This window comes from Cyprinus carpio, chromosome A7 (genome assembly GCF_018340385.1).
Source record: "Cyprinus carpio isolate SPL01 chromosome A7, ASM1834038v1, whole genome shotgun sequence".
Classification (NCBI taxonomy): Eukaryota; Metazoa; Chordata; class Actinopteri; order Cypriniformes; family Cyprinidae; genus Cyprinus; species Cyprinus carpio.
In genome coordinates, this window is record NC_056578.1 from 10,124,149 (window position 1) to 10,132,860 (window position 8,712).

An 8,712-nucleotide genomic window follows, 5' to 3' on the forward strand; every position below is an offset into this window, starting at 1 on the left:
ATATGTAGGGTTAGTGATTTGAACAAACCCTATCCACCTTTTTCATACTACCATAATTGTGCGAATCATGGGAGTAACTTCTGTTACACTGTAAACAATCAGCAAAAGGTTCTCTCTATGAATGCAATAAAAAACATTTTCAAAAACTGGGTACAATGACGTGACATTATTCTACTCACTCTTCAACCATCGATCATTTAAAGAAAATTTAAAGGTATAAAAGCATTAACAAGTTTCAACTTTCAACATACCATGAATAACACCAAAAGATTGATTAATATTAGAGACAGGCAACAGGAATGGGATAAAACAAGAATGGCAATGGCAGCCTTTAATTTGATGGAATGTTTGGGTTTTGATCAACAAGACAAATTGGGTGAGTTTCTTCTAGATAAGCTGAATTTTAAAGTACTGCTAAATGTTGGACACTTAATTGAAAGTAATCTACTCTTACTTTTTGAGACATGCCTTCACTTTTATAGACCGGTGAGTATGGAAGACAAATGGGGCCAAAATCCTTTAAATGGAACATGTGAAGTTTCACCGTTTCAGCACACACTGTTTGTCTGTGTTAATGTGATAACACGCACAGCAGCCAATGAAGTTGCTGTATTTGAAGCTATATTTAAATATGTGACGCGATGGTATCTTGGCATATATGCACACAGTGCATACATCAGACATCCTTTTGATTCATGAGGGATGTTGAAATTGTACAATTGTATGCACGTATGAAAACATCAGACGTTATATCTGTTCATGAAGGATATTGTAGCATTACATTGTGTGTGATGTCAGTTATGTCATGATTTGTCATATCCTTTTTACTGTGAATGTGACATATCCCACTTTTCCATCGGGATTCTGACTGTGTTTGAAGAAGACAGCCAGGAATCTTCACAAGCACTGCATTTGCATGGTTTGCCCAGCTCAAGTACACCTTTGATTTTATTCAAAGAGTCTTTCTTTCCCTTGGACACAAATCTCTGAATCCAAAACTACAGTCAGTGAAAAACCTGCTGAAGATGTAAGTCACGGATGTTTGAGATTCAGACAGGGATAGTTCACCCAAAAATTTTCATTCTGTCATCATTTTGCTCACCCTCATGTCATTCCAAACCCATAAGACTTTGGTTTGATTTGACTTTCTGGTCTTTGAAGCACAAATCAGGTAATTTTTAATTAAATCTGTCAGGTTTCTGTCCCTCTGTTGAAAGTCCAGCTAACCAAAACTTAAAAGATCCTGAAAGGTCATTAAGGTTTATTTAAATAAATCATATTCATAATGCAACTTTATTCGTTCTGTTTATTCTTTATGGCATTTGTGGATCTTTTGTTTACCTGGATTTTCAGTGAAGGAACAGAAGTCTCCTTATAGGGTTTCATTAAAAGTCTTTGAAAGACAAAGATAATCTTGTGAGTTTGGAATGACACGAGAGAGAGTAAATGACAACAGAATTTTCCATTTTGGCTGAACTATCACTTTAAGCTTGTGGTTGCAAAAGTTTTAAAATTCTTTTAAATGAAGTTGTACATTGTTAACCTTGGCTGAAAATGTTTTTCTACTATAACCATGTTATATTGTTAAACTTTAACAATATAGTTTCAGCTCAAAGATTGTCAGACAGTCAGGATCCTTGATATAGTTTCTTTTGTATAGATGCACTTGCATTGCACATTTTTGGCAATTTTTTATTTTTTTTGCTTCATAAAGCATTAATACTATGTTTTTTTTTTGTTTTTGTTTTTTTAAGAAGTGTTTAGAATTTGGCTGTGCTTGAATGAAACTGTTTGGTTAACACTGATTACTGCAGTTCATTGGACGTAAGGGTTTCTGCTGGTAGGAAGAAGGGGGTGATGGGGGATTACTCCACAGATGGGTATCACGTTCCTTTTGTTCTTAGCCTAATTAAAGCACTGCTAATCAAGGCTGTTGATGAGGGGAGAGAGAAAGAGAGGGGCAAAACAGCAGGAGATGCTTTCCTCCATTTGTAAGAGTTGCTCATCATGCACATGCGATTAAAGTTATACCAAGAGTTCTCTCCCTCATTCTCGCTCTCTTCCCCTCTCTCTTTCATCTCTGTGGTAGTAAAGTGACATTTGTATTGAACTACATTTCCTCTGTATTAATCTTTTACACTAGAATCATTGCAGGGGATCCAGGAAGCATTGAGATGAGACTCTTTGATATGCCAGCTGCTCACTTCAGCCCAACAGTACAGTACAGACTCTCTAAAATGAATGTTACAACTTCAAAACAAGTTTGTAGAAATACTAAAATCTCTTTAACAATTTAACCCTCTGGAATGCTACTATAACCGCATTACTTTAAACGAGTAAATGTGTTTTTTTTTTGTTTTGTTTTTTTAATCTTTATCATGGTGGTGCATTTTACAGGTCTATAGGTAAATCTCATGAAAATAAGTAAAAATTATTTCACTCCAAAATCAAAAGAGAAAGATCTGTTGCATTAGTCATTTATAATATTCATAAATATTTATAATATTTTCATTGATTTATTTGCATTATCACAATTTTTCATGACAATTCAACACAATTTCTCCCCAAAATCACATTATTTTGACGCATTGAAATTTTTTTCTTTTTTTAAAATTCCCTACCTGTGGTTCTCAGTAGATTCTTCTTATTCCTTATTGTACTGTATGGTACCGTTTTTTTTAAGATTTGTCCTATATATATAGGATGCTCTACCACTAAAAAAAAAAAAAAAAAAAAAAAAAAAAAACTATCTGGGACTATCTAGTTGCTTAACCAATGTAGACAAAGGGAAACCCATTTGAAAACAGTAATTTTTGCCATTGCATTCTATGCCATACACACTTGAGCTTTAATGACTGCATGTTCTGGCTTTGACACCAAGAGACCACATGTGAATCAGAGATTCTGCATCTAGAATCTTAGCCCCCATATTCCATTTGCCCACAGTTCCTCAGCAGTCATCTTCACTTTTGAACACTGAGTGCATATGAAGACACTCAGGGTCTGATGTTTTTCTCACACTGACATATCTCTCCCCTCCTCCCTCTCTCTTCATCCCTGGAGCTATCTCTCCGTTCCACTGGATCACTATAATCAGAGGAAGACAGCCGCATATATCGTCTGATTCCAGAGAGAGGAAGGGAGCAAATACATGTATAAATTTTGGGAGGTAGCAGAAAATCAGGAATGCTTGAGCCACAGAAAGGCAGTAAAAAAGTTGGCAGATCTCAAAGCTGTAATCCAGTGTCCACAGACCTGTGTGACTGATAAAAGATACAGGGTGAAACATATTCACACTCCAGACTGAGAGAAAGAGCTAGGCACACTTCACAAGTGAGAATATGTGAACCTTCTTTCCCTTCATATGAGGATGAATACATAGAAAACATGGTTTATCCATGTAATTCATCCTAAGTTTTGTCATTCTAATGTAATGTATATTGTACAGCTTGATTTCTTGATTTGTGTTGAAAAATAGATTTTACTTACCACATGACATGTCATAAAGTATTTTTAATGTGACTGACTTCACATATTTAACGTGAATTTAATAAAAAAATATATAGTAAGTTACTAAGTATAACACTTTAATTGTACAAAAAGCTAGCAAAGAAACATTCACATTCTCTTATAGCACATGCACATCATGGAGACGTCTATTTGTCGTCTGCATTTACATCTGCAAGACGTATTTTTTAGAATGTTATTTGCTCATCTGCAGTACATCTATAGGACATTTCCTATCAGATGTCAAATAGACGTTTAGAAGATGTCTTTAAGATGTTTATTATTTAGAATGCATGTAAAACTGACATCTTAAAGATGTCTATCAGATGTTTGTACACAGCAGATTCTTTCCAGATGAAGTGATCTTTAACAGAAATCTCGTAGATGTACATATGCTTTCTGGGTGATCGAAGAACATCATTGACTTCAGCCAGAGTTCAAGCAGTCTCAAAAGCTTCCATTATAATCACTGAAGCTATTACACTGTGAAATGAATATCTTACATCGTATGCACATCTGCACTTCGTTGTTTCTGATGAATGAATTTGCCAGAGAACAGAATTCAGTCAGTTGCAGTTGTAGTAAATGAGAGAGCTTTAGGTAAAACATTCAGTTAGATAGAAATTAACAAGTTTCATGATTTTGTATACTGATGTAGTTATCTGGGTTATTTTTTTAAACAATATATTTCTTGTGCTTTGGTAAGGCTACTTCCGGGTTATGTTTTTGAGTTGGACATGATAACGAACTCCCAACTCTGAAGTATGAGTTTAGCAGGTGCATGTAAAGTTACCCAGATAAGCATGATGATAAACAGTGATGCCATGACACTGAATATTAGGAAATAACAAACCGCTAAATGGCACAATTCGGCACAATCAGAATCAAGTATTCTAGCTAGACAAAGGCAGCATCCAAATATACTTCTCTATATATTAGGCGAAAAACTGTAGTAGTTAAAAAATAAAACAAAAAGAGTAGTATGTCCAAATCCAAAGTGTTCATAAAACAGTAGGCAAAGAAACTCTGGATGACCTGCTACAACTTCTGGCAAGACTGTGAAGTCTGCATCCAATGGATACTTTACTATCCCATGAGGTTAGCTGGTAGGTCACATGACAATGACATTCATTCTACACACATCCTTAGTATATAATATAGAGCAATAAAATGGCCGTATAAGCTAGGTTTTTTAAAAAGCAAGAAAAAATAGAAAAAGCAAAAAGAAATAGATTCATGAAAGACTAAAATAGGTGAGATTTGAACAGATGATTCTCTGAGAGTGCAAAGTTCTCGTGTTATGGGTTGGCGGCACTGTTGTCAGGAGGCAGATTCTTTTAATGCATCCAGGGTATTGATTCTTTCCCGCTCTAAATGTAGGGGACATGCCTTTTTATTAAAGTAAGCAGCTGGTCAATGTGCCTAACCAGTAATGGGAATTGACTTTCTGCTAATTACCCAAACGCAGAGCATTAATGCAGCTTCATAATGGAAAGAAGCACTTTAAACCTCAAGGCGGTGTGTAAAACTCAAAAGATCACTGCTCTTTCCTTTTTTCACCCTTTCTTTGTGGCTCTGGCTTCTGCCAATGGTAAAATCTAGCTAGCTATAACCTGCTATTCAAAAGTTTGGAATTAGTAAGATTTCTTTAATATACAGTATTCATCAAAGATGCATTAAATTGATCAAAAGTGACAGTAATGATATTTATAGTGTAAAATTTCTTTTTTAAATAAATGCTGTTCTTTTGGATTTTCATGAAAAATATGTATCACATAAGTTTCCACAAAAATATTAAGCAGGGCAGCTGTTTTTAACATTGATAAATAATTAGAAGTCATGCAACACTGAAGACTGGAGTAATGATGGTGAAAATTCAGCTTTGCGTCACAGAAATAAATTAGATTAGAAATACTTTAATAGAAAACAGTTATTTTAAACTGTAATAATATTTCACAATTTTGTAAAAACACTGTTTTTTACTGTATTTTTGTATAAAACATGCTAAAACACTCTTTAAGAAGTTGCAACTCTCAGTTATTTAGGAATTGTGGCTTATTTGAAACATTAAACCTGAAAACAGAAAGATTAAGGTTAATTATAAATCTGCTCATTTTAAGATTCCACATGTGCATTCAGCTGAAAGATATACAAGCAAGTATTTTAAGTCTTTAACTTGAAAAAAATGGCAGTTTGTAGCCTCGTGTGTGCAGGATTTGCTCACTTATTATAAAAAGGCCTGTATCACAAGCTAAATCATACATTTTGCAAAATTCATAAATTAGTCAAATTGAACTTTTTTTTGTCTAGTATACTGAATCCATGAGATGAGTTTCTTAATATTCTGTGCTGAAATAACAGAGAACAGCATCAGTGAAGATGTGTGAATGTTTTACTAGCATTGGCTTCTGTGCACACATAGGCCTACACTTAAAAAATTGTATGTGGTATCTACTTAAAAAAATTATGGTAACAATCTCTAAGGCTTGATTTCTTTAATGGAATCTACCAGAATAAATCATGTAAAATCTATAGATAGAAATGTTAGAATTACAACATAATAGAAACTCTTTCTAATGTCAAACATAACTGAACAATATTAAAAGATATTTCCCTTCACTCAAAAACACATAAAATAGCACTTAATTTCAATATTTAGTCTCCATACCCAATCATATGCAAAGCATGTTGGGAACTAACAATCACCAACAACTAGGGGTGCACGATAAATATCGGCCGATAATTAATGCACATCTTGTCAGTAAAGCCGGTTCTCTAATCAGCAGTAAATTCCATCAGGTGTGTGATTGCACATAGAGCAGCTGTTACAACACAGAGTCGTTGTTAACTGACAAGCTGCTCAAATCCAAGTTCATTATCAGCATGGATTTGCGCAGTTTGTCAGTTAACAACGCCTCTTTACTGACAAGATGCGCATTAATTATCGGCCGATATTTATCGTGCACCCCTACCTAACAAAATAAAACTGCATAATTGAGTTAATTCCCTGAAAATAAATAGGTAGCCACTTTTCCTTAATTTTATCAGCTTAATCAGTTCCTCAATTCAAGCCTCAAAACTGCTTAAGTTTCTTTTTAAAAAATTAGGAAAACATATCTCTTGGTTTTATTAGTGAAATTTTCTCAATATTTTCTATACAACACTGAATCACGTTTTTTAAAAATAAAATACACACACTTTTTAATTATCACCTTAATTCTTTAATGAAAATTACAAAACCCATAATTCATTTTTTACAGTGTACAGTACGTACCCTTGGCCAGAGACGAATGAGAAGAAGAAATTCAGTGTGTAGACCATAAACTTTCTGTCTGCAATCCACAAGGAGATTACATAGGCATTAGCCATTATTTATTATTTAAACAGGTGTCTGAATCCAGTGAGTGTGTCCTGTGGTTAAGCAGGCTAACTTCTCATAGCTATTCCTTATTAGCATGCATGAAAGCCTGTTAACTTTGGCAAAGATGCTTGCTTTACCTCATGCAAGTGTACTTTACTGTAGGCGTGTTTTCATTTGGTTAAAGGGTTTAGATCTATTGGGAATCAAAGTGCTAGTGAATAAGTAAATACATTCACCACTTCTATCATAAATATTATCCTGAATATTCACATTTGTAAAAGGGTACAAAAGAACAAGGACTTAAAATCAAGTCAAAACACAAAAAGCATTCATCCAAAAGTCTGTCATAATTTATTCCAAACCTATATGATGTTCTTCCTTATATTGATTTCATGTGATGTCTCTCATTTGTAAATCGCTTTCAAAAAAGCATCTGCTAAATGACTTAATGTAATTTCTGTTTCTACCAAATCAAAGCCTGTATATCCATCCCAACTTTATCTTATATGCTTTGCCTTTAAAATTTCAAAAACTGTTAATGTGACATTTCACCCAAATATCAACGTTGCTTTTTTTCCCATCTTAGCTAACATCTCTCCCACCGAGAGGTCTCATAGCAGACTATTTGCATGTCTGGCTGAGGTTTTCTTTCCCCCAAAAAAGCTCTGAAAACACTCTCACTTGTACTTCAAATCAATATGGGGATAAATATTGGCAGAAATGTCATTTTAGTGTACTAGGGTACTAGGGTACATATTAGCTTCACTAATCTGATCCTTTTGACAAAGATTTATCATGTTGACTTGACCAGAAATGGGACTTAAAGGGATAGTTCACCCAAAAATGAAAGTCTGATGTTTATCTGTTTACCCCCAGGGCATCCAAGATGTAGGTGACTTTGTTTCTTCAGTAGAACACAAACAAAGATTTTTAACTCAAACCGTTGCAGTCTGTCAGTCAAATAATGTAAGTGGATAGGAATCACAGTTTTGAGAGTCAAAAAAACATACACAAACAAAACCAAATGAAACCCTGCGGCTCGTGACGATACACTGATGTGTAAAGACACAATACGATCGGTCTGTGCAAGAAATTGAACAGTATTTATATTGTTTTTTTTACTTCTGATTTTCACCGCAATGTCTTACACTATATCTACAATCTCAATTAGGAGTGTCAATGGTCCATTTGAGAGAAAGGTGGCGGTAATTCACTTATAAGTCTGCAATCTGCCATAAAGCAAGAAGTAGAGGAAGATTGAGAATGCGCTCAGGACGCGCTCAGGACAGTTCAGACATTGCAATGAAAATCAGAGGCAAAAAACGATATGAATACTGTTCAGTTTCTTGCACAGACTGATCATTTTGTGTCTTTACACATCAATGTATCGTCACGAGCCACAGGGTTTCATTTGGTTTTGTTTGTGTATGTTTTTTTGACTCTCAAAACTGTGATTCCCATCCACTTTCATTATATGACTGACAGACTGCAACGGTTTGAGTTAAAAATCTCAGTTTGTGTTCTACTGAAGAAAAATAGTCACCTACGTCTTGGATGCCCTGGGGGTAAACAGATAAACATCAAATTTTCATTTTTGGGTGAACTATCCCTTTAACTGCTTTTGCTGTACAAATGTGGAAAATATACAGTTTTATGACAGATAGAGGGGAAGGAATAGCATAGCACACTTATAGTATAGCGATGTTTAGGCATCGATATTCCTTGACACTGACAGTCGGAGATTGCAGCAGATGAATGGACGGCCTAAAGTGCCACACACGCAAATGTCTTTCCATGTTTTGTCTGGCTTATTCAGATGTAAATTTCCTTCCTTTCTCTGGGGG